This window comes from Danio rerio, chromosome 12 (assembly GCF_049306965.1).
Source record: "Danio rerio strain Tuebingen ecotype United States chromosome 12, GRCz12tu, whole genome shotgun sequence".
Taxonomy (NCBI): Eukaryota; Metazoa; Chordata; class Actinopteri; order Cypriniformes; family Danionidae; genus Danio; species Danio rerio.
Window position 1 is genome coordinate 30,116,258 of NC_133187.1, and position 9,912 is coordinate 30,126,169.

Here is a 9,912-nt window from a genome sequence, read left to right on the forward strand (position 1 = left end):
TATGGCTTTAGTTGGTCCAAAGAATGTAACTATGTTTTAATTAAACAATTCGCTTATGTTTGTGTATTAAAAATAAAAGTGTTGTGTTGGAAAAAATTTGAAAAAGTAAGTTTTCACATTTAAACAGCTCGCTTAATTAACATGAATGAAAGGGAGTTGTGTTGCTTCTGCAGTACTGGATTTTGGTCAATAGGTGGAGTAATATCTGCACATGCGCAATTTCAAAACAACACAGGAAGTAAGAAGATTCAAACCACAACGATCACTCTCAGCTCGGCGCCATATTATGGGAATCAAAAGATGAAGATTACAGTACAAATTGAGAACGTGCACAAAGCTTTCCCCAATGTGGACACACAGGTGAGATTTTATTTTTTACTTTTTATGTATTTATACTGAGGCTGTGACAACATTTGAATCATAAATGTACTCTCTTGTAATACTAAGTTGTGTTTGTGTATAGTATTGCTATGAAATTGCCATGCTCCCTGTGTCTTTTCCACATTATAGACAGATAAATGAATAGTTTGTTTTGCATTCCTGTGAAATTTTATACTTGGTATATATTAACTCCCCCAAAATAAAGTTGCAAACGTTGGTAGTAAGGAATAGTCATGTTAGAATAGTCTAAGCTTTTTACTCATCATAGCACACGTGCTGCTGATAATGTGACAATAAAAATGATTTGATTTTTTATTTGATTTGATAGTCTTTATTTTAAATGAGTGTCAAGCAGTTTGTTGAGTTTGAATGCCAGTTTTGATAACTTACATAAAATTTATTAAAATGTGGTGTTGGCACATTGTTATTTATTATCTAATTGTATTATTCAAGCCTGTTAACTTAAAAAAAAAAAAATCAGCAAAAAAGCACATGTGACACTTAAATAGTATAACATCTAGCATGATGACATATTTAATGTAAGCTTATTTGTTTGGTCATCTAACACGTTTAAATTTTTAAGTTTAGTAGTTTGCTATTTATATTATTATATTTTATTATTACAAATCTTTGCTCACTCACATCTATTTTCTCCCTCACAGGTTTACAGCTCAACCTCTAAAGTCCCATATCTGGCTGAGGAGACTGTGGATCATCCAGGTACTATTCCTTTAGATGCCTATACACACATTAAAATGATGTACAGTAAAATTACTAGTAATTTTAACTACTAATTACTTAGTAAATTACTAATTGTTATTTCATGTCATTTAGAACATCACCAGTGGAAAAAAGGTGTTAATGCATCCTCAAAGCCCCTAAGTGAGGGAGTACATGGTAAGCTATTTTATTTTATTTTTTTAAACATTTTGTATTTTCCTCTTAAACCAATTCCTCCTTTCACTTTTGATCTGTTGGTAAATGTTTTATTTTTTACCTGACTTTTTTAGGATACTGGGCATGATGAAGCGCAAACCTTGATGTGCAACACCACCTTATGAATCTACAGTAGTTACATTAACATTTAGCAGACTCTTTTGTCTAAAGTGACTTACAATTGAGGACACATTCTGCAAATCAACAAGAAGAAGCAATACACCCAAGATGTGCTAATTATACAAAAAAAATTAAGAATTAAGAATGCTTCTACATGTGGTTTGTCAAGCCCACACACCTGTGTGAAGCAGACTTCATGCACAATGTTTTGTTTTTTGTTTTTTAGATATAGGGAGTGGTTGTAAGAAAGTGTCTGGTGCAAATGTGCATAAATGGTGCAAGTGTCAGAGAGATGAATGTGTGTAGCTATTGCATGATCTGTGTTGGTTGGTCTAATTTATGGTGTAGTGCTGATCATGTTACTTTGCTTTAAAATGTTAATCTTTCTTTGAACAGCTGAAGTGTTATCTGCTTTTTCAGTGTAAAGAAGGTACAGTATAGTTTACAAAAGAAGACTTAATTTTTCTAAGTATATTTTTGATAAATCATTTGAAGGCAGAATATTATTTTTGAATGTTTTTTGTAATATATGAAAAGCATTATTTTGAAAAGTGTATTTTATGATGTTTTTGTAAGCATAATTTTTAAATCATTTATTGTTTTCAATTTGCTTCATACTTGTATTACTATTATTTTAATAGTATTAATATTTTAACTTATTGTAATAAGTGAAGATACAGATAAAGACAGTATTTGGATTTTGATAATCATTTTATTGCTGGAAAATGTGTAAATCTGTAAAAATGCTATTAAATAAACTCAATGAAACGGAAACTGTTTTTTTTATTTGGTTAAACATAACAATATCAATTTTAGAATAATTGAACTTAAATAACTACATTGATTAAAGCTAAATTATGACTGTTACGTTGATTGAACTAAACAACATTACATTACCTTTATGTAACTAACTTAAGTTCACAAAAATTAATATTCGTTCTTAAAGGTAACTTAACTCGGTTACGTGGAACCAGTGGACAAAAAACAGTTAATTAACGCCAACATATCATTTTTTTGAGTGCAGGTCTATCTGGCAGCTGGTTAGTGGCCTGGCAAAACTGATATAGTGGCAGAGATTCCAGCTATCACTTAATGGAATTTTCCATATAAATTATTGCAAGGCCTCTAACAAAACTCAGAAAAAGCAGCACAATAGCCTGATATTAAAATTCATAGGGTTACTCGAGAAAATTACAAACACTGCCTTGGTGGCTCAGTGATTAGCACTGTCGCTTCACTGCAAGAAGGTCAATGTTTCGAGTTCTGGTTGGTCCAGTTGGCACTTCTGTGCAGAGTTTGCATGTTCTCCTTCTGTTTGCGTTGGTTTCCTCTAGATGTTTTGGTCCAAAGACATGCTAAATTGACTGTAGAGTGTGAAAATGTATTGGTGTTTCACAGCACTGGAGTTTCACAAGTTTATGTATTCTCAGTGCTGGGATGCGACAGGAAGGGCATATATGGAAGAGCATCGGCTGCATAAAACATATGCTGGATAAGTTGGCGGTTCATTCCGCTGCAATGACCCCAGATTAATAAAGGGACTAAGACAAAAAGAAAATGATTTAATGAATGTTTTACATGAAAAAGACGTGATGTATTTTAATGTCTCTCAAAAAATGACATCTCACCTCTCCCCTTACAATCATTACATTTCAATTGAAAGGATTTAGGCAGTTTTTTGTGCTTTTGACACACGTCAGACTGCAAAAAAAGTGGGAGCAAACACTTTTGATATACATATGTGGTGCAGAACAAATTCATTTATAGTTTGCTGAAAAAGAAAGTAAGTGGTTTGTAAGCATGGTTTGAAGAAGCTTGCTAACTGCAAAACACTTTATTCTGAAAGTTTGACAAATGTAGCTAAAAGTAGATAAACACTGCACTTCCTGTTTTAGGTTTAAATGTTCCCATAATTTGTATGCAAAACAAGAAAAAAATGCACTTAATTAAATCTTTACAGCATTAATTCAGCTCCCGGGAACACTCAGTGACCATTCTCTCAGAGGACACATGGCAACACTAATATGATAGAAGAGTAAACAGTGACAGAACACCAGGTGCAGGACAAACAAGACAGGACCTCACGAAATGAAAAAGAATATGAAGAAAAGAAGACCTTGATTCTGTGAACAGATACTCTGCTGCATCATACATCATTTTGACATTCCTTTTTTTTATTTATTTTTTTATTTTTTTGTTCTCCAAACTATTTGTTGATTAACTAATAATTAGGCTTCTGTTGAGTAACGAAAAACAAAATCTGTTCATGATAGTTAGTCATAGAAGCAGTGTTTCCTTAAAATACCATCAATATCAGCATCAACGCAGGAATTATGTCAAAAAATGGGCTCATTTGAGAAATCAATCCACTTTGGGAATGCATGTAAGTAATCCATTAAATCACTATTTTTGCTTCACTGCTCTTCTGTTGAGAATCCTTGATGGAAGGTTTTAGTAAAATGCACAAATCTGTCACAGTCCTGTCATGGAGAAGGAAGCAAGTGGACAAACTCATTTCCCCTTTTCTGTAAACTCAGACACTGTGCAGCTTGCCCTCCAGCATCCTGACCATCCACTGTGACCGAGGAGACTCAGTTAGGGCCACCCCTATTTGAGAAACTAATTCCTCCCCAAACTCATAAATTATGACCGAGGGGAAAAGGGCTCACCGTCTGCACCCTAACGATTCCAACCATTAACCACTGCACTGTTGACTTTTACTGTCTGGAAATGGTGTGTCCATAAAAACATCACATCGGCCCAGCAGAGCTCTGCTTAGATCATTGAACAGACACTGGGTTGCTTCCAGTGCAGTAAGGCCAAAAGATGACAGACATCAGTGTGACTAATTGCTGATTATTTCCATTTAACAGCATATTTATAGGCCACTTTCATATAATTTGTACCTTTATGTCTTATGGTGAAGACATATAATTATTTGCCAGCTAGCAGGCAGATTTAATATCTGAAAATTTTATAGATCGAACAGCAGTTTTAAAGCAATACCAGTCTTGTTCTTTTGGCATTTTGGAAGAGGCTGCGGCAAGCTAAAGCACATGTTTGAGCCAACATTCAGGCGGAAAGATAGCGTGGAGTCTTATGAAATACCAAAGTGTACATGTATTAGTCCAGACGTCGTGACACAAGGGACTGCACACCTAATAAAACACTTAACGGATTAAACACCCTATAAAATCATGGATGTAAGTGGCAAAACACACATACTAAATAAACCACACTCATCAAGATGAGTGGATAATATCCAGCTGTTAGCTCGCTACCTTACACGGCAAAAAATGTTGGGTTCCAAACTATTTCGTCATGTTTTCCCAACACAAGTTAAGTATTAACAATTAAGTTAAAGTAATTGTTTTAACAAATTTAATTGGATTGAACTTAAAGGGGTGGTCCACTACGATATCAGTAATGTAGCTGTGTGAACATAAACAGATCTGAATGTAATATGATCAAAGTTCAATACAATGGGAGACATTGGCTTTTAGAGAGTTATCTTAGCAAATCCTACAGCGAATGAAGTTTGGGGATAACAAAAAAGAAAAAAAACCATTTGTGTTAGAGAGATCACAAACATTACACATACACACCGCACAGCAAAGGGGGATGGTCAGAGGCACTAATGTTATAGCAGAGAAAGCTAAAATGCCGTCCAAATGCTACTATTCCCACAGTTCTGTTTCTGTATTTGGGCTTCCAAAGGACACTACACTGTATGTAGAATGGGTTTTAATCACATCGGTTCAATCTGTAGTATTGCTGAATGACTAAAAAGTTATCAGTATTAATGCTAAAAAACTGTGCTTTTCAGTCAAACCATTCTTCTGCAATCTGTTACCAAAAACGGAAATAAGAGCAGTATTAATAGCTTAAAATGTGGGAGAGCATTGATTTTAGGTGATTGTATTGTATTGCAATATGGAGCAATTAAGTGTTGATAATAAATCAAACGTAATTCACAAATACTTGATAATGAGATAATTTAATGACAATGATAAAATATGAAATGATAAAAAGATATGACAATAATTGTACCCAGCTTAAATGTAAAAATAGTTACCTATGAAAGAGAGAGACTGGGGAAGGGAGAGAAAGAGAGAGAGATGAAGAGTAAGTAGGCCTCAAAGAGCCTGGGAGCAGTAGAGCCAGAGAAGATAACATGTGACCACATCGTAAAACCACCAAAGTTCACACACCAGACACTGATCTAATCAGTATCTGCCTTTGGAATTTGTGTGAGCCTTCTTTGGTAAAAAGACCATATAAACAAATGCATATGATAATTTAGACTTTAGACAACACAAAGGCTTACAATTTAATTTTAATTGTGCTCCAAAGAATGATTAAAAAATATGTAGCTAGCATTTGACAAAGGACAGCAACAAGTATAGTGTATGTTGTAGTAAGGGTTAAACAAGGATGTAAACAGCGGAAAATGCTGTTTTGCACAGTTAATATTTTCACTACAACTTCATATTTATCTGTCAAACCCCTGTAAACACTCACAGTTTTCACAGTGCTGCATCTCAAATAACCAACTCGTAAAATATATATCATGCTTTATATTACTTACACATGCTTATTCTGAATAAATGTGAACGACACGGCTGCTCTGACTGACAGTATTTATACAGCAGAGGCACAGCGAATGCTTTTAGAGGTGTGACACTTTTCCTGGTGACGCGGAGCCGATCTGCGAATCACAGCACATTATGTTAGCTGACCAATCAAAGACTTTTGGCAGGCCTTTCAGAGGAACTAGGAAATATTGTTTCTGTGTTAGCTCAGTAGCAGTATATAATCGATAAATATATAAAAATAATGTGATTTTCTACAAATGAATCATGAGCTTTCATTGCTTTGAATCCTATAAACACAACCCAAAACGTGCCCAGGAATAGTGTTGTTTCAGCTCATTTTAAATAAGTGGTTTGAACGAGCAGCAAAATAACTTTTTGAGTGTATACTTTCATAATATTTCACATTGTAGGTATGATTGTTGATGATTATGATGATGATTATGTGGCGAATTCAGCCTAAATAGATGCAAATACCATTTACCAAAAATCAGACTAAACAAGTGTTAGAGAAGCCAGCTAAGACTCACTCCTCTGATCTCACACCAGAATTACCAGCTTACCAAGAAAGTGATACGGATGAATATAACAAAGAGCTACAGTACACTCTGAGAAATAAAGGTACAAAAGCTGTTACTGGGGTGGTACCTTTTCAAAAGATACACATTTGTACTTTAAGGGTCCATATTGGTACCTCAAAAGCATTTATTTGTACCTACAATTTTTAAAATGTTCCCTTTTGCACTTTTTATATACTAATATGTACCCTTGAGGTATTAATATGGACCCTTTAGGTACAAATGAAAAGGTACCACTCCAGTGACAGTTCTCGTACCTTTATTTCTGAGAGTGTAGTATGATCTGTAAAAGTTAACCTCAATTTCATAGCATCACAATGTGTACAAGAAGCCGTAGTCTTTAATGTCCATGTCAGTGTCCCTTTCTCCCATGTCAGAATTACAAGTTAGCCCACTCAAGGGGGTAAGTAGAACTGATTGTGTTGTATTGGTGTCAAGACCCTGAAGTGAGAAGAAGAAGAAGTCCAGCTAGTTTTATGAGTCTTTATTAGTGTCCCTGTTCCTCCATCATGAGGGAGCCAGTAGAATTAGATGGGTCACTTTGGTGCCATGACCAGGAAGGGGGTGAGATTTAGGGTGAGTGTAATAGTATAACAAAAGCCAGCTAGAATGAGCTACTGTATGTCAAAGTCATAGTCAGCTTTATTGTCACTTCATCCACATGTACAGAGAATTGAAATTCCGTTACTCTCAGACCCAAAGTGCCTAACAGGGGCGTTGCTAGGGTCGAAAGGGATAAGGGGCTTAGCCTTAACCAATCATTTACACGACTGCGACAATGATTTATATGTGTTCTTCCAGCCATCTTAGGTATTTTTATAAGAATAAAGTCGATTCATAATTCGGTGCTAACTGATATAGCATGTTATAATAGAAGCAATAAAATAGTAAGCTAGATGCATTGACTCACTGCGATTTAACTATTACAGAAACAGATGTGCCTGGCTATATCATATCTAGATAAATATGTCTAGATTTCTATATCATATGTAGAAAGCTAGTACAATTTACGTTTTTCTGACTAATTCGCACGTATTTACATTGATATGATGCACATTTGATCGATAAGTTATTTTATTTCACCAAAACCAGGTACATTTTATACTGTGAAAACAAATATTAAGCTTCATCAGTAGTTAGAACTATTCAGTTTTGCGAAACAGTTGTATTATTACCTCATCAGCATCAGCTCCTCAAAATCCTGAATGAATTATGATGGCAGGATTTTTTTAACACCATGTGACAACAGTGTCACTCCCACCTGCCGGTAGAAACAGGTACGGCTGAATTGCTGACTATTTAATTACATGACACAAACGCTGCATTAAGTGGAGCGTGTGATGTATGTGCTAATTTTAAGGACTTCGATAACAAAATAAATGTTATACAACCTATTTTTATTTAAGTGCAACATATTCCAAAAGATCAGGTGCTTTTGACAATACATCAGGGGCTTAAGCCCCCAAAGTCCCCCCTCACAACGCCACTGGTGGCTAACATAAAGTATTAGCACACAAAGTAGAATTTTAGAAAGAAATTAAAATACAATTATACATAAAATGTAATCTAAAAATATACGTAAAAAATAAAAAAACAATACAATTACATTTAAAGGGCATATGGCAATGACTGCAAAGCAGAGTTGTGCAGATGTAAAACATATAGTAATATAGAGCAAAAAGGCTTGTGAACATGATAATTATGATAAAGTGTGAATAAATCTCACTCTCCTGGCCTAAAAGGACAAGCTAGTGACTGCAGTTTGTACTACATTTGTTAGAGAGGCTACCTCCTCTGCTGAAATCACTAGTTTGAATCTTGCCTGAAGCTGGTCAGAAGAGCTGAAAGGGTTACAAGGGTGCCATATATCCAGGATGGGAGTGAGTGCAGAAAGTGGGAGTAAGCAGTCTGCAGAATGCAAGGTGTTATATTGGTGCCGTGACCCAAAAGGGAGTGCTTTTTAAGGCTGTATTGGTGTAGCAGAGGTCAACTAGTATGAACTGTGTGTGTAAATCTACTTTCCCTGACCTCAAGAAGCATATTAGCATCTGACATTAGAAACTGTGAGCCAGATGGGTGAGAGTTCAGAGGCTTGAAGGCACAAGTTATGTGAGTAAACCTCAATGCCTTGGCAGCAAGAAGCATGCTATAGGCTATAGTTTTAGTGTCTTTCTTAGTATCCCATACTTCCATGCCAGAATCACAAGTTCAAATCATTCTCATAACAACACATATTTTTTTGTTCAATGAATAAATGGAGATCAAATGATTGGAATTTGCCCACAAAAATTTTTTCAACAACAATAAATGTGACCAAACTTTAACAGATATTTTAAAGATGCAAAAATACAGAAGGAGTAATGTAATTTGCAAGCACCCAATGGCAAAATAAAGAAAATATGTTCAAAATTTTCAGGTCCAAATGCACTGAATCAGTTATACAAAAATAATAATTTGTGCCAATCATACACTACATTATTTTCTAGTTGGCAAAATTAGCATATTGGTTCTTTTATCAACTAAGATCAAATCATTCAGACTTCAAATGGAGGCAAAAATCTCTACAAAAGTCAAGTATTCCAGCCTTAATTGCAGAGCCAGCACCTGAAAGAAAGCGGTGAAGCATTTACAAACATGACCGTAATCAAAATGAGATGAGATTAATGAGCTGTAGCTTTGAACCGGTGTGCTCCTACTCTGCTTCCATCTGCGTGCAATGCTGTCAGGTGAGATGACTTTCACCGCCTTTTCCCAGCTCCTCTCATCTACTTCTACTTTAATCAATCACTGCATGGAAGGTCTATCAACACTTATCAAGTTGGAGGTCTGTCAAAAGCACAGCTGCGTGTGTTCCCTGTCAATCCATTTACATTGTTTGCGACAAACAGATGCTCTTTCCTTGGCTGTGAATCACTGGTGGATACAGTGTATAAACATTGGGATGAGTCATGACTGACAGACATTATACATCACCCTGTAGATACTTTAGTTAGCAGAAATGTTGTCTGCTTTTAAATGCTAAGTGTCGTCATTTATATTTTTTGGATTTATAAAGGTATGCCTTTCAATTCAATGATTAAACTATCCTAAGATACATTAATCAGACGTTGACTATAATTCTGGGCCACAAACTAGGCCACAATAAATGCTGTGCCATAAACTGCACCACAATACATAACTTAAAAATGCAAATGTATGAGTAGAATCCGTTGACGCTACTCAATACTCAGTTGTTGTAATAGCAAGACATGAGCAATTCTCCCAGGAAAAAAGCTTGTTAGTGGGATAGCTCATTCAAAAAGACA

The 9,912-nt window shown here is 35.3% G+C and overlaps 1 long non-coding RNA gene across 1 annotated transcript; it reads left to right on the forward strand.

Moving 5' to 3' along the window:
- The first annotated feature begins 231 nt into the window (after nt 1–231).
- On the forward strand, nt 232–2,206 carry LOC137496771 (uncharacterized). The gene is made up of 4 exons (XR_012388080.1): nt 232–360; nt 1,044–1,101; nt 1,216–1,278; nt 1,392–2,206. It is a non-coding gene; the product is annotated as an uncharacterized lncRNA (long non-coding RNA).
- The last annotated feature ends 7,706 nt before the right edge of the window (nt 2,207–9,912 follow it).